General features: G+C 44.4%; 1 protein-coding gene across 1 annotated transcript in view; it reads right to left on the bottom strand.

The window, feature by feature from the left end:
• The window catches only part of DYM (dymeclin), a 346,567-nt gene that overhangs the window by 169,282 nt on the left and 150,257 nt on the right, over positions 1–27,028 (bottom strand). The window lies entirely within an intron of this gene.

Genomic DNA, 27,028 nt, shown 5'->3' with positions numbered 1-27,028 from the left:
TTATTATAGGTTTTGCACAGAGAACTGCATCATGGTGTACAACAGAGCACGAGTCTTGTGAGGAGCGGCTGAGGGAGCTGGGGGTGTTCAGCCTGGAGAAAAGGAGGTTGAGGGGAGACCTTCTCACTCTCTCCAACTCCCTGAAAGGAGGGTGTAAGCCAGGGGGGGTCGGTCTCTTCTCCCAAGAAACAGGTGATGGGACAAGAGGAACCGGCCTCAAGTTGCACCAGAGGACGTTTAGGATGGATATTGGGAAAAATTTCTTCATGGAAAGGGTTGTCAAGACTTGGAAGAGGCTGCCCAGGGAAGTGGTGGAGCCACCATCCCTAGAAATATTTAAAAGCTGAGCAGACATGATGCTGAGGGACACGGGTTAGTGGTGGTTTCCGTCAATGTTGGGTTGATGGTTGGACTTGATGATCTCAAAGGTCCCTTCCAACATGGACAATTCTATGATTCTAATACACATGTGATAGCTCCACTCCCAGGGAAACTCTGCCCAGAGTATAGAGTGTGGCAAGTCCTCCAGAAAGCACCTTATGCAGCTTAATACACTTGGAGATAAATAAGGCAGCTCCTCATAAGCATCAAGATACTTCTAACCAGAGTGTCTGCGGTCCCTACTACAGCTTGAAGCAACAAACACCTAAACTTTAGGCCGTAACCTCCTTACAAATTAAAAAATAAATCAATTGTTTCATAGCTTCATGGACTGAAACTTGGCCAATGGGTTATCTGCCCCAACTGTCTGCACTTCACAAGCAGAGCCTGGGCAATTCTATGATTCTATGGTTCTATGATTCATAAGCATCAAGATACTTCTAACCACAGTGTCTGCGGTCCCTACTACAGCTTGAAGGAACAAACACCTAAACTTTAGGCTGTAACCTTCTTGGTTTGAAACTTGGCCAATGGGTTATCTGCCTCAACTCTTTGCATTTCACAAGCAGTGAGATACATATAGATAGATATATATGTATAAACAGACCTCTATAGTCCCTTTATTGGACACATGTGGCTAAAACACTCTTTAAGGAGACCAAATTATTCATGTCCCTTGGGCAAAGAACAGGACAGAGAAGAGTCTTGGTACAATCAGCGGTGCTTCAAGCCTAAAAAGTTATCAAAACCAGGGGTTTTGACTGCTTTACTTTAAACAGAATTCACTACTGGGTTCACGTCAGCCACCTACCTTTGCTCTGCACGTTGAGGACAGTCCCTTTGGGCACTTCATCTGAAGGTACACTAGTTTTCAGGAGAGGCAACTGCTGAAAGGAGGCAATTTCTTAAGCTATCAGGCCCTTTTTTTTTGACCACAGCATGTTTTGAGCACCACAGGCTGTTCTCTTCATTCCACAGGCCAAGGGTGGAGAAGATAAAGACTGGTCTTTACCTCAGAGGGGAACCCTCAACACATGAGCCTGCCCTTCCAGTTACCCACAGAGGCCACAGATTTTTCCAGATCCAGATTAAAGAGCATCTTTTAGAATGATCAGCCCTGTCAATGCTCCCCAAGGATGGGAAGAGCAAGACTTGATCCCCAAAGCATGATGAGCACATTTAGGTTTAACTAACAAACTGGATGAGCAAACGAAAATGCTCCAAGGGCTGGAGCCCCTCTGCCGTCAGGACAGGCTGAGAGAGTTGGGGGGTTCAGCCTGGAGAAGAGAAGGCTCCAGGGAGACCTTCGAGCCCCTTCCAGTCCCTCAAGGGGCTCCAGGAAAGCTGGGGAGGGACTCTGGATCAGGGAGGGGAGCCATAGGAGGAGGGGGAAGAGTTTTAGGATGAAAGAGGGGAGATGGAGATGAGATCTGGGGAAGAAGTTATTTGGTGTGAGGGTGGTGAGAGCCTGGCCCAGGTTGGCCAGAGAAGCTGTGGCTGCCCCATCCCTGGAGGGGTTCAAGGTTGGACGGGGCTTTGAGCAAGTTGGTCTGGTGGGAGGTGTCCCTGCTCATGGTAGGGGGTTGGATCTGGATGATCTTTAAGGTCCCTTCCAACCCAAACCACTCTATGATTCCATGAAAGACAGCACAGAGAACCTGACCTCTCTGAAGAGGCCTGTAAACTACCTACTACTTGAGAATTCTTTCTACTCATCTTTCTGGCATCCATGAATATGTTTTCTTCCCTGGCATTGCCTGATCTTGCCCAGCAGCTGGTATAAAATGAGAAGGTAGGGAGGAGAATTCAGTATTGGCTGGGGCAAATGAAACAAAAAGAAAAAAATCCCCAATAACAAATTCTTTTAGGAAAAGAAAAAAGAAATAAAATTGCTCAAGAGGGAAATTGCTCTTCCTTTTAACTCTCCCCAACTTCTAGAGTCATCCTTCCCACTGCCACCCTGCAAGGACAGTCTGTTCTCATAAATCTTCAGAGGTGAACGCCTGCACTTGACTGCTCTGAGGATGCTCTCACCTGCTTATACCAACCTCCTGTGAGCCTGGAGCCCTACTCCTCTCTTCCCAAGAGATTTTTAGATTTGTCTGAACCAGCAGACTTAAAATCACAGAATGGTAGGGATTGGAAGGGACCTCTGGAGATCATCTACTCCAACCCCCCTGCCAAAGGAGGTCCACCTCCTGTGCAGGTTGCACAGGAAACCATCCAGGGGGAGTTTGAGTATCTCCAGAGAAGGAGACTCCACCACCTCTCTGGGCAGCCTCTGCCACGGCTCTGCCACCCTCACAGGAAAGAAGTTCCTCCTCATGTTGAGATGGAACTTCTTATGGTCCAGTTTGTGCCCGTTCCCTCTTGTCCTGTCCCTGGGCACCACTGAAAAAAGCCTGGCCCCATCCTCCTGACACCCACCCTTGAAGTATTTACAGGCCTTGATCAGATCCTCCCTCAGTCTTCCCTTCTCCAGACTCAGAAGCCCCAGGTCCCTCAGCCTTTCCTCATCAGAGAGATGCTCCAGGCCCCTTAGCATCTTTGTAGCCCTCTGCTGTCCCCTCTCCAGCAGTTCCCTCTCCTTCTGGAACTGGGGAGCCCAGAACTGGACCCAGTGCTCCAGCTGGGGCCTCCCCAGGGCAGAGCAGAGGGGGAAGATGACCTCCCTCCACCTGCTGGCCACACTCTTGTTGATGGACCCCAGGATGCCATTGGCCTTCTTGGCCACAAGGGCCCATTGCTGGCTTCTGGGCAACTTGCTGTCCACCAGAACACCATCATCACTCTGCCCTCAGAGAGGGCAGTTGGCTGTGACGTGTGACAGCAGAGCCACGGCCCACGCCAATGGATGCCATGACTTCCTGCAGCTTTACTGACTCTCCCTGATCATCTGGAAGCCCTCCGAGGACCTTGTGTGAAACACACAGATAATGAAAACCAACAAACAATTTAGATTTTGCCAAAGAGTCTTCCAAACCTGCTCTTTGCCCTGTTCATCTGAAGAAAATTCCATGTCCCAAATGGTCATTGCAATTGTTTTGGTTTAACGGATCACATCCCTTCCAATTTTTAGCTCAAATTCCATATAATCCCAGGGGTGTCCACAAGACTACAGCCTCAGAGGTAACACTTAACAAAATTAAGAGTTAAAAAATAAGAAGTGCTGAAATTCACGTTACGCTCGCATTATTTTTTTCATCCAGAATTTTAAGGACAGACTTGAACAAGATGACAGCACTAAGCAAAACACGCAAAGCCACTTAAGCCCTTATTTATTTAAATCAGAAAGTTGGTATTTTCTCTAGTGAAGTCAAATGTAATTTTAAAGTAAATATCAAAGACAACAAACATAAAGAGCAGCGGGCCAACTTCTTTTTAACAACAGAAAAATGAAGCAAATTGGGCAGGGAATAGAAAAAAATACGGTCGAAATACAGTATTTACCAACCCCTCTATAAATACAACCTGGCCTAAAACAGCATATACAGGATTCAGGAGAAAAATTCCCAGTGCTAATAGTTAAATAATTGTAACACATAATCTTCCTCTTGGTGCCTGCCAGATTTTATGAAGGCTATAAATCTTTAAGGTTATTGAGGAGGAAAAAAAAAAAAAGGAAGGTCTCGAAGGCTATAAATCTTTAAGGTTATTGAGGAAAAAAAAAAAGGAAGGTCCTGAAGACATACATGCCACATGTATTAGCTCGGAGAAACTAGATTAATCTGCAGCAATAATAAAAAAAACAAAAAAGCCAATTCTGCTAAGCCTGATTAAATATTTAGGTCATATTGTTTCCGCGGCAGAATTTGAAAAATGCACAGCAAATAATATCTTTTGCTGAGCTTGAAGACTTAATCGCTCTACTTTCAAAAGGGAGTTATGCTACAACATGACTCTAAGGGAAAGCCAATAGGAAAGCCTCTTTAAAAAAAAAAACAACACAACCCACACAATAAAAGTATAAGCTAATTAAACTGGTACATGTTAGTCAGCACCCCAAATTACCCGTGTACATGCGGGGAGAATGTCGTGACGTGCTACGAACATTTTACTGCTGTTCAAGTAAGATAACTTGTGTTCTAGGAAGTCCTATTAGTCATTAGTCTTATGTTCCCAAAGTCAAACCCAACCAAAATACACTCTACACTCATTAAAATACTACACAGATGATTGGACGGGGCTTGGAGCAACCTGGTGTGGTGGGAGGTGTCCTTGCCCAGGGCAGGGGGTGGGACTGGATGGTCTTTAGGGTCCCTTCCACCTCTAAAGGTTCTATGACTCTACTTTCATCAAGGAAATGAAAACCAAACATGTTCTGGAGATGGTTGCTAGCCTGAAAAATCAAATTATAAATATGTAAGATTCATCTACAGAAAGGCCAAATTCACAGAATCACAGAATCTTCATGGTTGGAATGGACCTTTGAGATCATTGAGTCCAACCACAATAAAAGAACACCCAACCCCCCCCCAAAAAACCTCACACACCCCCACAAACAGACACACACCAACAATCTCGGGCACTAGAGCATGTCCTGAAGTGTCACGTCTACATGGTTCTTAAATCCCTCCAGGGATGGGGACTCCACCACCTCCCCGGGTGGGCTCTTCCAGTGCCTGACCACCCTCTCAGCAAAGTCATTCTTCCCAATATCTAATCTAAACCTCCCCTGCCCCAACTTCAGACCATTTCCTCTGCTCCTGTCATTATTCCCTTGGGAGAAGAGGCCAACCCCCACCTCTCTACACCCTCCTTTCAGGGAGTTGTAGAGGGCAAGGAGGTCTCCCCTCAGCCTCCTCTTCTCCAAACTAAACATGCCAATTCCCCCTGTAGAGATGAAGTTCTATCAAAAAGAAGACAGAGAATGGTTTGGGTTGGAAGTTGAATCACCCAGAAGCACCAGTTACTCAGGAGGCACGTATCCCTGGAAGCTCAAGAGATGCCACCATGGGAATGTCGCTTCCGAAGCCTCCTGTGCTTTTACCCTTTGGTTAGACACTCAGGGGCTCTACACGGGATTACAGGAGATGCCAACACCACCCGCATTAACGAGGACATTTAGATCTTGGTCTGTGAGCACCTGAAAATCCTCTGTGGGGAGACAACGGCCAGAGCCCCATGAGAGAAAGCAGAGCCATTGCCCCATTCCGAAGCCAGATTCATCCCATCGGAGCCCGTAAAAATCGTGGTAGTTGGAGAAAGATCTACTTGTGGACCCGAGAGCACAATTAACGAGTTAGAGAAACATGTCTCTGCACAACTTCACAGTAAATTTATTTATTCATTGCAGAACTAAGTGTATTTACTTTACCTAAAAGCCTGTTCTTCCCTAAACTTGCTGAAGGCCATTACCATTAAAAAGGTTGAGTCATTCACCAGTTATAAAGACCCGGTGCACATTAAAGTTGTTAAATCCCGATTCTTTCTTCTCTACCTATAGCTTCACCCTCCATTTAAAAGCACCAGAAGTTTCAAAGTGCCATGTTCTCTTTGTGAGCCACGCAAACGACGGTGAAAGCACGTGGCAGTGGGAAATACCTGGGCTCAAGTACTCAAGAGACTCAAAAATTTCATAAACTGTTAACGTTGCGTTCCTAAAACGAGTTAGAAAGCCTGTTTGAAAATCCTGGCTTAATTGCGGGGGCTGAATGAACTCCAAACTTCCATGTGTGGTGGAAAAGAAGGTTTTCAGGAGCAATTTGGAGGCCACCGACGTGGTTCGGTTGGGTGTTATCTGCTTCCCTCCTCATAGACAGTCATACCTATCCTGGCTTCAAGCTCCTGGAGAGAGAAATTGGTTCACTGAACTGCAAAACTAGAAAAATCATAGAATCATAGGATGCTTTGGGTTGGAAGGGATCTTGAAGATCATCCAGTTCCAACCCCCTACCACAGGCAGGGACACCTCGCACCAGACCAGGTTCCTCAAAGACCCTTCCAACCTTAAACCCCACCACGGATGGGGCAGCCACAGCTTCTCTGGGCAACCTGGGCCAGGCTCTCACCACCCTCACACCAAAGAAGTTCTTCCCCACATCTCATCTCAGTCTCACCTCTTCCAGTTTAAAACCCTTCCTCCTCATCCTATGGCTCCCCTCCCTGATCCAGAGTCCCTCCCCATCTCTCCTGGAGCCCCCCTGAGGGACTGGAAGGGGCTCTAAGGTCTCCCTGGAGCCTTCTCTTCCTCAGGCTGAAGAACCTCAACTCTCTCAGCCTGTCAATGTTATATATATATATATATATAATGCCATCAGTAAAAATATGAAATAAGCAACACCCTGACAAGAAAAGAATTTATCATCAATGCTATATTTTAATTCCGTACTAATGCTTCCTTACAGCCATAACACAATTTTAATCTGTCAAAGAGAAATCCTTGTACATTCATTACTCATCCTTTTCTTTAGAACACAGTCCACAGCTTTTTTTTTTTTTCCAAAGCTCAAACTTCTAAAAAGGAAATGAGATGCTCAAACGAGTACACGCTGTATCTGAATAAAGCAGTTAATGAGCCAAATACCCTGCAACTGAAGATAAAAAAGACAGGTTCAAGCAAGTGATGTATCTTGAGTCACCTCTTTATTTCTGTCCTATAAATGAGATCCCTTCAAAATAAATGGAGAAAACGAGACTGCAGCCTCACAGAATCACAGAACCTTCATGGTTGGAAAGGACCTTTGAGATCACCGAGTCTAGCCATGTACACACACACAAAAAACCCCTCAACCCAACAATCTCAGGCACTAGAGAAGTGCCACGTCCACACGGTTCTTAAATACCTCCAGGGATGGTGACTCCACCACCTCCCTGGGCAGGCTCTTCCAGGGCCTGACCACCCTCTCAGGAAAGTCATTCTTCCTAATATCTAATCCAAACCTCCCCTGCCCCAATTGCAGACCATTTCCTCTGGTCCTGTCATTATTCCCTTGGGAGAAGAGGCCAACACCTGCCTCTCTACACCCTCCTTTCAGGTAGTTGGAGAGGGCAATGAGGTCTCCCCTCAGCCTCCTCTTCTCCAAACTAAACATGCCCAGTTCCCTCAGCCTCTCCTCGTAGGACTTCTTCTCCAGACCCCTCACCAGCTTGGTGGCTCTCCTCTGGACACGCTCCAGCACTTCAATGTCCTTCTTGTAGTGAGGGGACCAGAACTGAACCAGTACTCAGGTAAGGTCTCACCAGTGCTCAGTACAGAGGCACGATGACTTCCCTACTCCTGCTGGCCACGCTGTTCCTGACACAGGCCAGGGTGCTGGTGGCCTCCTTGGCCACCTGGACACACTGCTGGCTCACTTTCAGCTGGCCGTCCACCAACATCCCCAGGTCCTTTTCTGCTGGGCAGCTCTTTCCCAATCCTGCAGTGTTGCCTGGGGTTGTTGTGACCAAAATGCAGACCCAGGACTCGGTCTTTTTGAACCTCATCCCATTGACCTTGGCCCATTGATCCAACCTGTTCAGATCCCTCTGTAGAGCCTTCTGACCCTCAAGCAGATCAACACTCCCACCTAGTTTGGTGTCATCTGCAAACTTACTGAGGGTGCACTCAATCCCCTCATCCAGATCATTGATAAAGATATTAAACAAGACTGGCCCCAAAACTGAGCCCTGAGGGACACCACTGGTGACCGGCCACCAACAAGATTTCACCCCAATCACCCCAGCTTCTAGGATTTCACTAGAAACGCAAATAATAGTTTCTAAAAGACTATTAGGATCCCCTTGGTTTTTTAAAATCTCAGAAAATCTTAGGCAGGACAACTTATTGCTATTAAAAAAAAGACTTTAAAATGCAAAAAACTAAGATTCTTCAGCGCAGTGTATATTAGACGCCCAAATCTCAAATAATACAGTGGGATCCAACCCAGTAAGCATTTTACTGGGTATTACCTTTGTTTCCAGGCCAGCTAGAAGAAATCAAACTGGCAGGACTGGAATAATGCTGTGAACTTTTCTCATTTTGGCTTCCTTTCGCTGTTAAAACACGCAGAAAACTTAAATGACACAACTCAGAACCTCAGCCTACTCTGCAAATTCATCTGTAAAAAAACGTCATCACAAAAATGAGTTGTTTCTCTACAAGTTTCCTCAAATATTTCCTCCTCTCCATCATAACGGATTTGTAAGATCGACAGTTTTAAAAGCTGGAAGGTTCCACCAAAAAATTAATGTTTAATTCCCCGATTTGAAGACCATTATCAAACTGTACCGTTTCCAAAAAGCTCATGTGGAGCAATAAATTTGAATGGGCCATTCATGATAATTAAAGATGGGATAACGAGACCTTCTACCCCCAAACTGCAGCTTTCCCTTGCGTGGAAGTATCTTTGTGATGATCTAGATTCCCTGAAATAGATAACAAGACTTCAAGAAACTTTAGTTCTAAGGCCACGATTCCTTGCTAATTTGCATGACGTTAATTTATTCACCCATTCTGCCAAGCATCCATTCTGTACCGCACAATTTCCTGGATGGCAGAAGACTAACGAGACATCGTTAATGATTCCCCCCCCACCTCAAAAGTGGTTGTCGTCCAAGTCAATTTCCCTCCCCAAAGTGGTTGTCCAAGTCAATAGACACAGAGTTACTGATTCCCCCCCCCCCCAAAAGTGGTTGTCGTCCAAGTCAATTTACCTCCCCAAAGTGGTTGTCCAAGTCAAAGTGGTCAAGGGAAGAGAGAACCATCTTGTCCAAAGCTGAGCTTTCACAGTGGCATATATTTAGATATTAAAAACCTATTTAATCCAGGTCAGCAATCAAAAAATGGTATTTTTAAGGAGTCCTGTACCACGATACGCAGAGCAGAAGATAACGCGGTGCTACCACTCTGCTTCATGTGAGAAGACCCCAAGACAGAGCGAAGCAACAGTTTGTCCAAGACCCCTCCGTGGTTGACACTGATCCAATCTCTCTCAAAATAAAGCTGGGAGTCTGTCCATCTGGGAAATCTCCATAATTCATGAGCTCAAGTGTCCCGAGCTCTGACCACTTCTAATGGCACGCGGGGCATTCGACTACTCACGCCAGATGGGGGACCAGGGTATTACTGTCCCCATCAGGTGCCTACTCAGAATCCCCAGCAGGTTCAACCAGGCTTAAACCAAGTTCAAGGATATTTCCATGTTGGAAACAGCTGATATCAGCCTAAAACCTCACCTCCATATGTTACAGACAGGCAAAACCAGGCGAGCCCACATGGAGAACTCTTCTCTCTGTGGATCCAGCTCAAGCAGCATTTTAATACGTTCGACGACAACTACACTCAATGCACAGTGACAAAAGATGCTTGATTCATTTAAAAATTAACTTAATCATATTTATATCGCTAAGTCCTACCAGCAAGAGGACGTTTGCTGCTAATATTCTCTTTTCCCTTGTTGTCTCCCCAGCTTTTGTCACAGCCTTTCTTACTAATTGCGATGACACCTCCCAATTTTGGAATGGCTGATCAGCTTATAAGCTTCCCCACAGCTTAACTAGGTCAACAAGCTACTAATAAGGCCAGCATATGTTTCTTTTATTTACCGCTATCGAGATCTTTAGAAATTGCTTCTGGCTCCCAACAAAAGCCACTCCACGGATTGGGGGACCTCTGTATGTGTAAGTAGTAACGGTGATAGAGGAGGATGAAGAGCACAAAAAGCACCTGCAAATAGACTAGTCTTTGTGAGCAGCTCGTGAAAGAGGAAGCCAAAGCTAGCCAAGGTTGACCAGTTGACTCCAAAACCTCTCCAGGTATCCTGTTGTGCACACAACCTCCACTCCTGAGAGGCCACAGATTAAAAATGAAGTTCAGACTCAGTGCTTGGAGCTGTTTGATCTTCCACTCCCAAAACATCTTCCTTCAAACACGGCCTGAACACAAGAATAACCCTTTCCTGAAAAATCCTTACTTTTCACTCTACTTGGACTTTTAATAAAATGTCACATCTAATAAAAATGGCATTATCGCTGCTGTAACATACTGCACTGCATAGGGGTTAAAAAAATCTCATTATAAAGCAGTGTCTCAGAAACAGAATATCATTTTATACCACAGAATGGTTTGGGTTGGAAAGGACCTTAAAGATCATCCAGTTCCAACCCCCTGCCCTGGGCAGGGACACCTCCCACCAGACCAGGTTGCTCAAAGGCCTTGAACCCCTCCATGGATGGGGCAACCACAGCTTCTCTGGGCAACCTGGGCCAGGCTCTCACCACCCTCACACCAAAGAAGTTCTTCCTAATATCTCATCTCAATCTCCCCTCTTTCAGTTTGAAGCCATTATCCCTTGTCCTATCACTACATGTCCTAGTAAAAAGCCCCTCTCCAGCTTTCCTGTAGGCCCCCTTCAGTCACTGGAAAGCTGCTAGAAGGTCTCTCCAGAGCCTTCTCTTAGATAATAAATGTTGTCTCCTCTAAACTGAAATTTTACAAAACTCTTTCAAAGTTAAGAAGCACTAAAATGACTTTGAGGTTTTTAATTCTTCCATTTGAGGCAACGTCAACCCGTCAGTTCTGCGACCTTCCACAAAAAGGATTTATTTCTAAAAATCTAAGACCTACAGCACGTGGTAAATGCCACCAAAGCAAAGGCCACGGGGAAAAAAATTAACACAAGTTAGGTCAAAGAAACAAATTCACCAGCCACATGGCAACAAAAGTCTGCTGAGATGAACAAGTCCTTTTTTAGTTCTTTAAAGCTAACACCAAAAATCAACCAAGCTGGTTGAGTTGCAGATAATTCACCCAAAGTCGAAGCCACAGAAGGATGCTTTTTCCTTGATTCTTTCAGGGACATGATGTTTGCATGAAAATATTCAGAAATGGGAATTATCAAAAGCCATTGTTTGTGTCAACAGGTCCCCCTGAAGTACAGAACTGGAGTGTTGAGCTGAGGGACATCCTGAACAATCATGATCCACACTAGGAGCATGGCCAACGAAACCCAACACCAGCCTGACGTTAAAAACCCCTCTTGTTCAGAAAATAGTCATATTCACAGAATCACAGAATCTTCTAGGTTGGAAGGGACCTTAAAGATCATCTTGTCCAACCGTCAACCTCACTTTGACAAAAATAGACACCCACACAACAAACAAGGAGCATCATCACTAAACCAGACCTCCCAGCACTACATCAACCCCTCTTTTGAACACCTCCAGGGATGGGGCCTCAACCCCCTCCCTGGGCAGCCCATTCCAATGGCTGAGAACCCTTTCAGTGAAAAAATGTTTCCTAATATCCAGCCTGAACCTCCCCTGGCGCAACTTGAGGCCATTTCCTCTTGTCCTGTCGCCTGTGACTTGAGAAAAGAGACCGACCCCCACCTCTCTACACCCTCCTTTCAGGGAGTTGGAGAGAGCAAGAAGGTCTCCCCTCAGCCTCCTCTTCTCCAGGCTGAATAACCCCAGTTCCCTCAGCCTCTCCTCATAAGACTTATTCTCCAGACCCCTCACCATCTTTGTCGCCCTTCTCTGGACCCGCTCCAGCACCTCAATGTCTTTTTTATGTCGCAATCATTATGGTAATTCCCTTCCAGCACAATTACAATTCCCAGTGATGCAAAAGAGGGGAAAAAAATTACCTATTATTCTTGAAACGCTCAGACTGGAGATATTTATATGTCACCAGCAGAAAGAGGGATTTGTGACTTTGCTCCTCCCAATATCTGCAGACATCACTGGCTCAGTGAAACTCTTCATTACCCTCAGTTCTCTTCTTTTTTCTTTTCTTGGGTTATAAAAAAGGAAAAGACAAGCTGATGCTCAGAGGGTTCAGCATTTAGTCCTGTCATTATTCCCTTGGGAGAAGAGGCCAACACCTGCCTCTCTACACCCTCCTTTCAGGTAGTTGGAGAGGGCAATGAGGTCTCCCCTCAGCCTCCTCTTCTCCAAACTAAACATGCCCAGTTCCCTCAGCCTCTCCTCGTAGGACTTCTTCTCCAGACCCCTCACCAGCTTGGTGGCTCTCCTCTGGACACGCTCCAGCACTTCAATGTCCTTCTTGTAGTGAGGGGACCAGAACTGAACCAGTACTCAGGTAAGGTCTCACCAGTGCTCAGTACAGAGGCACGATGACTTCCCTACTCCTGCTGGCCACGCTGTTCCTGACACAGGCCAGGGTGCTGGTGGCCTCCTTGGCCACCTGGACACACTGCTGGCTCACTTTCAGCTGGCCGTCCACCAACATCCCCAGGTCCTTTTCTGCTGGGCAGCTCTTTCCCAATCCTGCAGTGTTGCCTGGGGTTGTTGTGACCAAAATGCAGACCCAGGACTCGGTCTTTTTGAACCTCATCCCATTGACCTTGGCCCATTGATCCAACCTGTTCAGATCCCTCTGTAGAGCCTTCTGACCCTCAAGCAGATCAACACTCCCACCTAGTTTGGTGTCATCTGCAAACTTACTGAGGGTGCACTCAATCCCCTCATCCAGATCATTGATAAAGATATTAAACAAGACTGGCCCCAAAACTGAGCCCTGAGGGACACCACTGGTGACCGGCCACCAACAAGATTTCACCCCAATCACCCCAGCTTCTAGGATTTCACTAGAAACGCAAATAATAGTTTCTAAAAGACTATTAGGATCCCCTTGGTTTTTTAAAATCTCAGAAAATCTTAGGCAGGACAACTTATTGCTATTAAAAAAAAGACTTTAAAATGCAAAAAACTAAGATTCTTCAGCGCAGTGTATATTAGACGCCCAAATCTCAAATAATACAGTGGGATCCAACCCAGTAAGCATTTTACTGGGAATTACCTTTGTTTCCAGGCCAGCTAGAAGAAATCAAACTGGCAGGACTGGAATAATGCTGTGAACTTTTCTCATTTTGGCTTCCTTTCGCTGTTAAAACACGCAGAAAACTTAAATGACACAACTCAGAACCTCAGCCTACTCTGCAAATTCATCTGTAAAAAAACGTCATCACAAAAATGAGTTGTTTCTCTACAAGTTTCCTCAAATATTTCCTCCTCTCCATCATAACGGATTTGTAAGATCGACAGTTTTAAAAGCTGGAAGGTTCCACCAAAAAATTAATGTTTAATTCCCCGATTTGAAGACCATTATCAAACTGTACCGTTTCCAAAAAGCTCATGTGGAGCAATAAATTTGAATGGGCCATTCATGATAATTAAAGATGGGATAACGAGACCTTCTACCCCCAAACTGCAGCTTTCCCTTGCGTGGAAGTATCTTTGTGATGATCTAGATTCCCTGAAATAGATAACAAGACTTCAAGAAACTTTAGTTCTAAGGCCACGATTCCTTGCTAATTTGCATGACGTTAATTTATTCACCCATTCTGCCAAGCATCCATTCTGTACCGCACAATTTCCTGGATGGCAGAAGACTAACGAGACATCGTTAATGATTCCCCCCCCACCTCAAAAGTGGTTGTCGTCCAAGTCAATTTCCCTCCCCAAAGTGGTTGTCCAAGTCAATAGACACAGACAAAGTGGTCAAGGGAAGAGAGAACCATCTTGTCCAAAGCTGAGCTTTCACAGTGGCATATATTTAGATATTAAAAACCTATTTAATCCAGGTCAGCAATCAAAAAATGGTATTTTTAAGGAGTCCTGTACCACGATACGCAGAGCAGAAGATAACGCGGTGCTACCACTCTGCTTCATGTGAGAAGACCCCAAGACAGAGCGAAGCAACAGTTTGTCCAAGACCCCTCCGTGGTTGACACTGATCCAATCTCTCTCAAAATAAAGCTGGGAGTCTGTCCATCTGGGAAATCTCCATAATTCATGAGCTCAAGTGTCCCGAGCTCTGACCACTTCTAATGGCACGCGGGGCATTCGACTACTCACGCCAGATGGGGGACCAGGGTATTACTGTCCCCATCAGGTGCCTACTCAGAATCCCCAGCAGGTTCAACCAGGCTTAAACCAAGTTCAAGGATATTTCCATGTTGGAAACAGCTGATATCAGCCTAAAACCTCACCTCCATATGTTACAGACAGGCAAAACCAGGCGAGCCCACATGGAGAACTCTTCTCTCTGTGGATCCAGCTCAAGCAGCATTTTAATACGTTCGACGACAACTACACTCAATGCACAGTGACAAAAGATGCTTGATTCATTTAAAAATTAACTTAATCATATTTATATCGCTAAGTCCTACCAGCAAGAGGACGTTTGCTGCTAATATTCTCTTTTCCCTTGTTGTCTCCCCAGCTTTTGTCACAGCCTTTCTTACTAATTGCGATGACACCTCCCAATTTTGGAATGGCTGATCAGCTTATAAGCTTCCCCACAGCTTAACTAGGTCAACAAGCTACTAATAAGGCCAGCATATGTTTCTTTTATTTACCGCTATCGAGATCTTTAGAAATTGCTTCTGGCTCCCAACAAAAGCCACTCCACGGATTGGGGGACCTCTGTATGTGTAAGTAGTAACGGTGATAGAGGAGGATGAAGAGCACAAAAAGCACCTGCAAATAGACTAGTCTTTGTGAGCAGCTCGTGAAAGAGGAAGCCAAAGCTAGCCAAGGTTGACCAGTTGACTCCAAAACCTCTCCAGGTATCCTGTTGTGCACACAACCTCCACTCCTGAGAGGCCACAGATTAAAAATGAAGTTCAGACTCAGTGCTTGGAGCTGTTTGATCTTCCACTCCCAAAACATCTTCCTTCAAACACGGCCTGAACACAAGAATAACCCTTTCCTGAAAAATCCTTACTTTTCACTCTACTTGGACTTCTAATAAAATGTCACATCTAATAAAAATGGCATTATCGCTGCTGTAACATACTGCACTGCATAGGGGTTAAAAAAATCTCATTATAAAGCAGTGTCTCAGAAACAGAATATCATTTTATACCACAGAATGGTTTGGGTTGGAAAGGACCTTAAAGATCATCCAGTTCCAACCCCCTGCCCTGGGCAGGGACACCTCCCACCAGACCAGGTTGCTCAAAGGCCTTGAACCCCCTCCAGATATGGGGCAGCCACAGCTTCTTTGGGCAACCTGGGCCAGGCTCTCACCACCCTACCAGCAAAGAAGTTCCTCCTAATATCTCATCTCAATCTCCCCTCTTTCAGTTTGAAGCCATCATCCCTTGTCCTATCACTACATGTCCTAGTAAAAAGCCCCTCTCCAGCTTTCCTGTAGGCCCCCTTCAGTCACTGGAAAGCTGCTAGAAGGTCTCTCCAGAGCCTTCTCTTAGATAATAAATGTTGTCTCCTCTAAACTGAAATTTTACAAAACTCTTTCAAAGTTAAGAAGCACTAAAATGACTTTGAGGTTTTTAATTCTTCCATTTGAGGCAACGTCAACCCGTCAGTTCTGCGACCTTCCACAAAAAGGATTTATTTCTAAAAATCTAAGACCTACAGCACGTGGTAAATGCCACCAAAGCAAAGGCCACGGGGAAAAAAATTAACACAAGTTAGGTCAAAGAAACAAATTCACCAGCCACATGGCAACAAAAGTCTGCTGAGATGAACAAGTCCTTTTTTAGTTCTTTAAAGCTAACACCAAAAATCAACCAAGCTGGTTGAGTTGCAGATAATTCACCCAAAGTCGAAGCCACAGAAGGATGCTTTTTCCTTGATTCTTTCAGGGACATGATGTTTGCATGAAAATATTCAGAAATGGGAATTATCAAAAGCCATTGTTTGTGTCAACAGGTCCCCCTGAAGTACAGAACTGGAGTGTTGAGCTGAGGGACATCCTGAACAATCATGATCCACACTAGGAGCATGGCCAACGAAACCCAACACCAGCCTGACGTTAAAAACCCCTCTTGTTCAGAAAATAGTCATATTCACAGAATCACAGAATCTTCTAGGTTGGAAGGGACCTTAAAGATCATCTTGTCCAACCGTCAACCTCACTTTGACAAAAATAGACACCCACACAACAAACAAGGAGCATCATCACTAAACCAGACCTCCCAGCACTACATCAACCCCTCTTTTGAACACCTCCAGGGATGGGGCCTCAACCCCCTCCCTGGGCAGCCCATTCCAATGGCTGAGAACCCTTTCAGTGAAAAAATGTTTCCTAATATCCAGCCTGAACCTCCCCTGGCGCAACTTGAGGCCATTTCCTCTTGTCCTGTCGCCTGTGACTTGAGAAAAGAGACCGACCCCCACCTCTCTACACCCTCCTTTCAGGGAGTTGGAGAGAGCAAGAAGGTCTCCCCTCAGCCTCCTCTTCTCCAGGCTGAATAACCCCAGTTCCCTCAGCCTCTCCTCATAAGACTTATTCTCCAGACCCCTCACCATCTTTGTCGCCCTTCTCTGGACCCGCTCCAGCACCTCAATGTCTTTTTTATGTCGCAATCATTATGGTAATTCCCTTCCAGCACAATTACAATTCCCAGTGATGCAAAAGAGGGGAAAAAAATTACCTATTATTCTTGAAACGCTCAGACTGGAGATATTTATATGTCACCAGCAGAAAGAGGGATTTGTGACTTTGCTCCTCCCAATATCTGCAGACATCACTGGCTCAGTGAAACTCTTCATTACCCTCAGTTCTCTTCTTTTTTCTTTTCTTGGGTTATAAAAAAGGAAAAGACAAGCTGATGCTCAGAGGGTTCAGCATTTAACAGCTCTGGCCACAGGACATTAATTTTAAGAACCTCTTTCAGATCTTCATCTTTTATTATTATATAAATTGACTCACGAAATCTCGTGACGACCACCGCTTTTCTCTGGGGTTTGCCATTATGAACACTCCTCTGTTATGACGAAGAGATCGGTGAACTGAGATTTAATTTTACAGTCCAATTAAGATTTGAACCCAGAATATAAAAGATGTGCCTATTGATGGTTCTTACGGTGGCGTTGAAGCCCGCACGGTGCGATGCAAACCCGCGTGTTTCAAAGCATCCTGGGAGCCCGACCTGCTCTAAGCAACAGGAATCCCTCGTTATGACAGCACCGAGAGAGAAGTAATAAAGGAAAAAAGAATTAGTTTTCATATTATGTGGTAATAAAGGTATAAGTTGGCTCTTATCCTATAGCTCTATCACCGACTTCTTACTTGCGTTATTTTGCGTTTTTATCGGAAAGTTGACATTTCCGAAATAAAACTTTTCCAACCAAAGGTTTCAGAGGGTCAAAAGGTTCCAAATGCTAAATTCGGAACAAATTTAGGAAATTTTCTGTCCGAAAAATGGCTCTAATTGAACGCCATTCATTCCCTTGCTGCAAGAAAGAAGGCAGAAAGATGAGTTTAACACAACTATTGCACGCTCTATTCACCTAATTCCTTTTGCTCAACTCAGATGGCTCCTATAAAGTTTAAAATGCCTACGAAGCTAAAATTTTACCATTTAAAAAATCACAATTCCAGCAGGAGAAGCAACTCTTCTGTTCCTATACTTAAGTTTTCAAAGGAGAATTAAATGAGAAACCCAACAGCTTTGAAGCATTCACGCAGCAACCTGGCTTTTGGGGTTGTTTTATTTCAAGTTTTTCTCCCTAAGAAGAACCTTTGATTTGGGGAACTCCATTTCACTGGTTTTTCTGTACCAACTGTCCCATCGCTCTTCTCCACTGAAAGAGGAAGCTCTATGTTAAAGAGCTTTCCCCAAAGCACCTTGGACATCAAAGAAAGGAAAAAAAATAGGCAGGAAAAGCAGAATATTCAGAGCGTGAAGCCAGTTGGGAGAGAAATTTGTTTATCTTCCTACGTGAGCAGCCTAATGAGTTTCCAGCCAGCAATTACATCTCATTATTGTCACAGTTCAAAAATTTTACGAAGCAATTGGTAAACTCTAATTTCACCAGGTTCAGGCATGAAAAAGTTGAGATTTTTCAGCTGAACGAGGTCAGATCTCACGTCTCACTGCTGCATAAACCTTCTTCTTCGTAGCTGAATACATATATTTGATTATTTGAATATGCAAACGCCTGGCAAACTCAAAAGGTCTTCTGCTCTACACACAGAGATCCTTGTTGAATGAAGTTTAGGTTTGAAAACACTTCACTAATACATATAAAAGAAATAAAAGAAATATTTTCAGGAAATAATTATAGGCCAGGGAAAAAAAGCCATGGTAGCAGATGTAATTAACACACTCATTAGAGTCATCATCGTTCTGCCAAACACAGCAAGATGTGAAAAATTTGATTAGTTTCCTCCTTATCCCTAATTTATAAAAGTATAACTGACATAATCGAGGGGAAAGCAGAGGGAAGTAAGCAAAATGTGAAGAAATTGATTAGTTTCCTCCTTATCCCTAATTTATAAAAGCAACAACTGACATAATCTAGGGGAAAGCAGAGGGAAGTGATAAGTTTTCTTCTTTTAAGGGCAATACAGTATGAAAATTAACAATAATAACAATTAACCTGTCTATTCACAGCCTATAAAAAGGTAGGGAGAAAGTCAGGAAAAATAAAATATCACCCACTTCATCAAATAACATGGGGTATATTACAAAGACATGAAATTCTATAAAGACAACTGAAAAAAATATTGAAAGAAAAAAATTAACTGCTTGATTAAAACCCATTCTTGGATAATCACAGAATGATATTGGGTTGGAAGGGATCTCTGGAGATCATCTAGTCCCACCTCTCTGGGCAGCCTCTGCCAGGGCTCTGCCACCTTCAAAGGAAAGAAGTTCCTCCTCATGTTGAGATGGAACTTCTTGTGTTGAAGTTTGTGTCCGTTCCCTCTTGTCCTGTCCCTGGGCACCACTGAAAAAAGCCTGGCCCCATCCTCCTGACACCCACCCTAGAAGTATTTATAGGCCTTGATCAGATGGTCTACTTTTATTCTTAAATAACTGCTGTGAATATTTTCACTACAGAAAATCCCATCCCCTAAAAGGCAACAGTACTAGAAAAATTTAAATCCTAACTAGAAAACCTTAAAACAGATGGGTTTATGGCTGGGGAGGTGAAACTTCCCAAATACTGCAGCACACACAAACATACAAACTACTGACACGTCAATATTTAAACACACTAATGATAACTCTATTTTTAATAAAAGTTAAGACCCAGCATTGAACTTCTCCAGTGCCCAGCATCACACTCCAGAATATCCTTCAGCATTCACCACCATCAGCCTCAAGGCTCGCTGACCAGTAAGAATCATTGACTGATTTGAGTCAGAAGGGACCTTAAAGACCATCCGGAGGTGAAACTTCCCAAATACTGCAGCACATACAAACATGGATGGGAGTTTTTCTTAGTAGCTTATGAAACATAATTGACTCTAGAAAATGAGGAAGGCACTGTTGAGTGCAAAGAGAAAGGAGGGTTGTAGTGTCTTCTCAGATAAAGGAAAGCAGTCTTGGGGCACCACAGGGATCCTTCACTACTGAGACATCAATATTTGGGTCAGAAGGGACCTTAAAGACCATTCAGTTCCAGACCCTCTACCCTTGGCAGGGACACCTCCCACCAGACCAGGTTGCTCCAAGCCCCCTCCAACTGGGCCTTGAACCCCTCCAGGGATGGGGCAGCCACAGCTTCTCTGGCCAACCTGGGCCAGGCTCTCACCACCCTCACACCAAAGAAGTTCTTCCCCACATCTCATCTCCATCTCCCCTCTTTCAGTGTCAAACTCTTCCCCCTCATCCTATGGCTCCCCTCCCTGATCCAGAGTCCCTCCCCATCTCTCCTGGAGCCCCTTGAGGGACTGGAAGGGGCTCTAAGGTCTCCCTGGAGCCTTCTCTTCTCCAGGCTGAACCCCCCCAACTCTCTCAGCCTGTCCTCACAGCAGAGGGGCTCCAGCCCTCGGAGCATCTTTGTGGCCTCCTCTGGACTTGTTCCAGCAGGTCCACAACCTTTTTGTGCTGAGGACTCCAAAGGTGGACACAATATTCCAGGTGGGCTCTCAGCAGAGCGGAGGAGAAGTTGGGTTCCTATCTATCTCTACTTCTTCCAGGCAGCAGGAGAATCGGTCTGACCAACTGTAGGTCTCATGCTTTGCTCTCCCAACAAGTACAGCAGGTCTACAATGACACTCAAGTAGAACACACCACACCCCACAGCATGCACAAGTCTCTGACCTGTATCCCTTTTAAACACAACTTTTTTCCTAACTCCACTCGACTCCTGTGAACATTAGGAGAACGACGGAAACCTCTTTCTTCATCTCATTCCCTGAATCCCACTGAACTCTCTACGGCAGCCAAAGAAATCAATAAAATATTGGCCCAGAAGGCCAATCCCATCCTGGGCTGCATCAAAAGATGCATTGCCAGCAGGTCCAGAGAGGTGATTCTGCCACTTTACTCTGCTCTGGTGAGACCTCACCTGGAGTATTGTGTGCAGGTCTGGAGCCCTCAATACAAGAAGGACATGGACCTGATGGAGCGGGTCCAGAGGAGGGCCACAAAGATGATCAGAGGGATGGAGCACCTCTGCTACAAGGACAGGCTGAGGGAGCTGGGGTTGTTCAGCCTGGAGAAGAGGAGGCTCCGGGGAGACCTAATAGCGGCCTTCCAGTACCTGAAGGGGGGCTACAGGAAGGCTGGGGAGAACCTGTTTAGAAAGGCCTGCAGTGACAGGACGAGGGGCAATGGCTTCAAGCTGGAGGGGAACAGCTTTAGACTGGAGATGAGGAGAGGGTTCTTCACTGTGAGGGTGGTGGAGCACTGGAACAGGTGGCCCAGGGAGGTGGTTGAGGCCCCATCCCTGGAGATATTCAAGGAGAGGCTCGACGAGGCCCTGGGCAACCTGGTCTAGTTGGGGGTGTCCCTGCTGACTGCGGGGAGGTGGGACTAGATGACCTTTGGAGGTCCCTTCAGGCCTGGGCAATTCTATGATTCTATGACATTGATATAATTACGTGCCATCTTTAAGTCATCTAAAGGGGAGAAGTGATTTTAGGGGCTCCCACAGACCTGCACGTGAAGAGCTGTGATGAGAACGTAGGAAAAAAAGGAAAATCGGATCGCGCTTTGGGCCCCATAAAGTCATTTACTGTTAAATGTGCGTGTCTAATTAACGAGGTGTATGGCAGCCTCTAGTGGTATCTGCCTGCTTAGAAAATAGCAAACATTCCAATAGAGGAAGCTACAGGAAAAGCTTTTGCCTTAAGTAATCACCCTTTAGATATTGATGAGGTCCTCCCTCAGTCTTCTCTTCTCCAGGCTGAACAGCCCCAGGTCCCTCAGCCTTTCCTCAGCAGAGAGATGCTCCAGCCCCTTCATCATCTTTGTAGCCCTCTGCTGTCCCCTCTCCAGCAGTTCCCTGTCCTTCTGGAACTGGGGAGCCCAGAACTGGTCCCAGTGCTCCAGATGGGGCCTCCCCAGGGCAGAGCAGAGGGGCAGGATGACCTCTCTCGACCTGCTGGCCACAATTTTCTTGATGCCCCCCTGGATGCCATTGGCCTTCTTGGCCACAAGGGCCCATTGCTGGCTCATGGTCATCATATTGTCCACCAGGACTCCCAGGTCTTTCTCCTCAGAGCTGCTCTCCAGCAGGTCACCCCCAACCTGTCCTGGTGCAGGGGGTTATTTCTATCCATGAGCCAAGACATCAATGTATCTACTTCTCTTCTCCAGGCTGAACAGCCCCAGGTGTCTCAGCCTTTCCTCAGCAGAGAGATGCTCCAGGCCCTTCCTCATCTTTGTGTCCTCCTCTGGGCTCTCTCGAGCAGTTCCCTGTCCTTCTGGAACTGGGGAGCCCAGAACTGGACCCAGTGCTTCATTTCCAAGCATCACACATGTTAGAGTGGGCTGGCTGGAGAGAAGCTGAATATCATTAAAGCTCTAAGTAGTTAACGAATTTAATGCTGATTTGCATTTTGAAGTGACAAATACCTGCCCTAGTATGTTGTTTTGATGCATGGCTTTACTTTTTTGGTAATTTTACTTCTAGAACAGAAACAAAGCAAAGGAAAAACCTACCCTCACCACAGCTTCATTGTGTTTTGGGACTTAGAGAGTACACAGCCACCTCTGGCAGTCACTTGTGACAGTAATGACACCAGCACACATCTTATTTGCATTTTTTTATAATAATTTAAAGATACTAGAAATGCCTGAAGCGCACCCCAGAGATACAGAGCAGAGCAACATCCTCATTGGCACTAGGGCTGATAAAATAACTGCATGTAATTAAAAACAAACCAGTGGTAACAGCGGATGGAGAAGGGAAGGATGGCAAAGTCAGGGCAGCCTGCAATAGAGGACATCCAACATCAAGGAAATACTGCCCTGGATCTCGTTAGAAAACATCTATTACATCTATTTTTACTTCCAGCAGCTGCTCCTGATAGTTTTTTATACAAATCTGTCAATTTTTAATGCTCGCTGGAACGCGATAGAAATTACCCCACGTTACGAAGTTGTATTTTACCGAGCTCTTAAGTAAACGATATTGAATATTCTCAGTTAATTCTTTCCTAGAAAATAGTCACCCAAATTTATAAACAATTGGCAGGCTCTGCTCGGAATAGGATTAGGAAAAAGCCCTGCATGGAAATGGAATTACTTCTCACATTAAGGAAGGAATCATTAGTGCATCTGGTGAGGCTTAAATTATGACTGTTGTATTGCTAAGTAGATTTGGAGTTAAGTGTTTCACAGCTACTTAATTTAAAAACCTATACCCTAAAATACTTTACGTAATATAAAGTAGCATCTTCTTTTTAAGCTTTTCCTTCATAGAAAATGCTTTTTCATTATGGATACTGTGATTTCTTCTCTCCACGGTGCCTGCACTTCGATGGTAGAACCAGAAGAGGAATTTAAATATAAATATTCTGCTATTCTTGAGAACTTTATCAGAAATCTGCCTGTTTTGAGAGGAAATCAGGTTAAAATACTTCCTTTCTGGTGCTTAAAGCTGCCAGGGAACCCAAGGTTGTAAAGCTCCTGAGAAGAAAATGCCACCACAACAGCAGTGAAGTCTTAGGGGAGGCCGACTCTTCAGGACATTTTATAAAGGTTTTAATACATTTTTATAGTAGGGTCTTTTGATTTATAAGCAAACACGGTCCTAGTGACAAATTAAATCCCAGTTTTGGTGGCCATTTTTGCCTGTTGTACAGTTTTCTACCCACAGAATAAGATCTTCTTTCCTTGACTCTCCTTGTGTTTTTCTGGTTCTGTTTCAAATTTAAAGCCATCTCCTTCATTAGAATTTCCACTGTATAATAATATGGAGTGTCTGGCTACAAAAAGGCTTAAAAATAATAGCGTGGAGTATCTTTGGACTATGTAAAAATAACCTATTATATATGATAAATATATACCATATTCCCTTTTTGTTTTCCTTCCTCAGTCAATGAGTACGTCCATGTTCTGTACCTACCCTTATATTATTTCCAACCATAAAAATACAGCTCCAACCCTTCCAGCACCCCATGCTTGAGATAACCAGTATCCTTCTCAAGATCCTACCATAGTGCAGTTGGCTGGAAGCTGGTTATTATTCATAATAATAATAATATCAGATCCTGTGTGAGGTTCTATCTGCCAAAAGCCATACAGAAACCAACCAATGGTTGCTACCAAGAGCTTGACATCTTTGGAAGAACTCAAGAGTTTCAAATATACCAGTGCTATGTGTTTGCTCAAAGGTCTCTCTGTTTGGCATGTAAGAAAATCAGCAATTATTTCACAACTAAAATCGAGCAGCAACATTAAAGTCACATTTTAACTACGCCTCTCTAAAACGATGATGAATAAGACACCCAAATGACCCAGCAGATCCATGAATGTTGAACCCAAGGAGTGCAAGAGAATTTCTGAGCGTTGCACGTCCTTCCTCGGGTCTTGAGATGGGTCTTCACCATCAGGGAGTCAATCTGCCTCCAAGATGGTGAGAAGGCTGGAAGAGGTTGGTGTAGGGAGGAGCCTCCCAGCACAAAAGGTTCCTCATCGTTTCCAAGTTGAAAGGCTGAGATGAGACACGTGTGCAAAGTTACTGAGGTTGCCACTTCTCCACTAACGTGTCTAAAGTGATGATGAATAAGGCACCCAAACGACCCAGCAGATCCATGAATGTTGCACCCAAGGAGTGCAAGAGAATTTCTGAGCGTTGCACGTACTTCCTCGGGTCTTGAGATGGGTCTTCACCATCAGGGAGTCAATCTGCCTCCAAGATGGTGAGAAGGCTGGAAGAGGTTGGTGTAGGGAGGAGCCTCCCAGCACAAAAGGTTCCTCATCGTTTCCAAGTTGAAAGGCTGAGATGAGACACGTGTGCAAAGTTACTGAGGTTGCCACTTCTCCACTAACGGTTGCCGCCTCTTCCGATGAGCCAGCAGACCCCATGGTTAACCATTTCATAAGCCAATTAAATCAAAATAAACCAGCTGAGCTTAGGTTGAACCAAGAGTTTAAATTTTGACCAGCAGATTTCCATAAACTCAGAGCATTTCGACAAAAGCCAACTCATGGAGCTAGATGACTACAAGATTATTGAGTGGTGGCAACAGCCAACTGTAACAGGACTAACAGTTAAGACAACCCAACTGTAACAGGACTAATGAGACAACCTCTTCCTGGCCCAAATATAACCAGAAGAACCCACCTTCCTTTGGTCTGCAGAAACAGCAGTAGAATAAAATGGAACAAAATCACAAACCAGCAACAGGAAAATCAGAAACCGGCTTCAGGAAAAAGCTCTGAAGTGAAAAACAAAAGTATCGCACTAAAAACCAGGCCAAGCTTTTGAGCATCAAGGTAGCACATCTCACACCACGTCAGGATCTACGATTTCAAAGGCCAACTTGTGCCAATGTTTGGAAAACTCAGATTCCACGTCTACGGTCTGAGAAAAGAAGAGAGCGGGTATTTAAGACAAGATCTAGGATATGGAAAGGAAAAAGAGCTCAAATTCTGACCCCTCGTTATCACTAACAAGGATATGAAAAGAGGGTGACTTGTCCACATTTTTGCAACCAACCACTTCCAAAAGAAAATGGGCTCGGCGAAAATTAAACCCTAAAAGAGCAGCGGTTTAACGAACAAGCTGTATCTCTTGTTAACCCACTCCTTTACAAAACGTAGAGGCAGGCAATTATCACTGACTTATTTTTGGCAGTACTCGACAAGCACTAATAAGAGTTTATTCCAGATCCCATTAAGAAGGACCTTCCCAGTTTCCCTGGGAGCGTGGAGCGGGGCCAGCTGCCAAGAGGAGAAGGATGCCCGAGGCGTCATTACCTGCCTTTACAAAGCCACTGCAGCAGGTAAAAAATAAATAAATAAGGTCCAACTTCAATATCCACTTCTCTAAAGTTATGGCCCTATTTTAGAATCAGAGCAGGTAACTATCTACTATTTATTTAACTAGTAATTTATTACTACACGAAATTTCTCAGTTGAGAAGCACGGGAGTAGGTTTTATCGCCCCCATTTTCAGGCATAAAATCACAAAAATATCACTATGTCTGATTTAACAAATAGATCTTCTGCCAAATACGCAGGAAAAGGTAAAAGCAAGTTGAAAATCCAGTCTGCAAAGTACCTGAGAACCACTAGTGAGAACACCCAGCGCCTTTTTATAATAATTCCTATAAATATGTATAAACGTGACTAAAAAACCAACCGTAATCCACACAAATCTCTGAAAACCTTCCATTTTGAAACAGCTACTGAGACTTTCTGTTAAGAGAATCAAAAGTCAGAAGCTTCTCAGAGAAACTAATATTTTTTGTGCACTCAGAACTATTAAAAGTACAAAGCAAATAAGATTTATTCCGGGATTATTTAATTATCCCGTTATCATTTCAGCTATTTAGTTCACCAGCACCTATTAAAGCAAATAAAATTCAAGTTCCTCTAATCCCAAATTTCAGCAAAGATGGGTTTGGAGAGAAATCTTGATATTTACCTGATGATCCTCTGAGCCGCGTACTGATGAAGGGAGCGGAACTGCGCTGACATGTTTGCTAAGGCTGCCAGGCAATTTGTGTGAAGGTATTTGTCCTGTCAGAAAGGAGAAGAAAACAAAAAAACAAAAAAATAAAAACCAAAACAACCCACATCAAACTGTCCTTTTTGATACAGACCGACACCTACCGCAGGAATCATTCAAAAGGCTGAGTAATGTATGTTCCTTTAAAGGATTTGGTCAAAAGCATGTGGTAGAAATGCAAAGTGTATGCACTTGGTCACGTTTTAAGTGTGTTTTCTTAAAATTTAAGGCTTATAAAAGAGTGTTTCGTAGGGATTTCAGTGTCTAAGTACACACATATATGTAAATCATAGAATCATTTGGGGTGATGCCTTCATATCTTTAGCAAAGTTGATTTCCAATGAGATCATGGATATAATAAATACTGAAATTCATTCTTTCTCCCTTCCTCTTCTTTTTTGTAGCCTCATAGCAAATTTTTCTGCTTTGTAACTCCTTTTTAACTCTTTCAAAGCATTCTGTACATCCCACAAATATAACCATATGATACTTCAGCTTTCTGGTCCCCTTGGTAGCATCCCTGAAAGCATTTAAATGATGGCCCTATCAAAGTTCAAGGGTTTTCACAAAACCAAACTTGTCCATTTATCCAATCCAATGGGGATTTATTTCCCTAATCAACTCTAAAATATCAATTTAATTAACATAACCGATTCCAAATCATAAAATCAGAGAATTGTGTAGGTCGGATGGGACCATTCAGATCATCGAGTCCAACCATCAACCCAACAATGATAAAACCCATCACTAAACCATGGCTCTAAGCACTATGTCAACCTGGCTTCTAAACACCTCCAGGGATGGTGCCTCCACC

This window comes from Calidris pugnax, unplaced genomic scaffold (genome assembly GCF_001431845.1).
Source record: "Calidris pugnax isolate Ruff unplaced genomic scaffold, ASM143184v1 scaffold150, whole genome shotgun sequence".
NCBI classification, from domain to species: domain Eukaryota; kingdom Metazoa; phylum Chordata; class Aves; order Charadriiformes; family Scolopacidae; genus Calidris; species Calidris pugnax.
The sequence above is the reverse complement of the archived record's forward strand: the minus strand, read 5'-3'. Positions and strand labels throughout refer to the sequence as shown.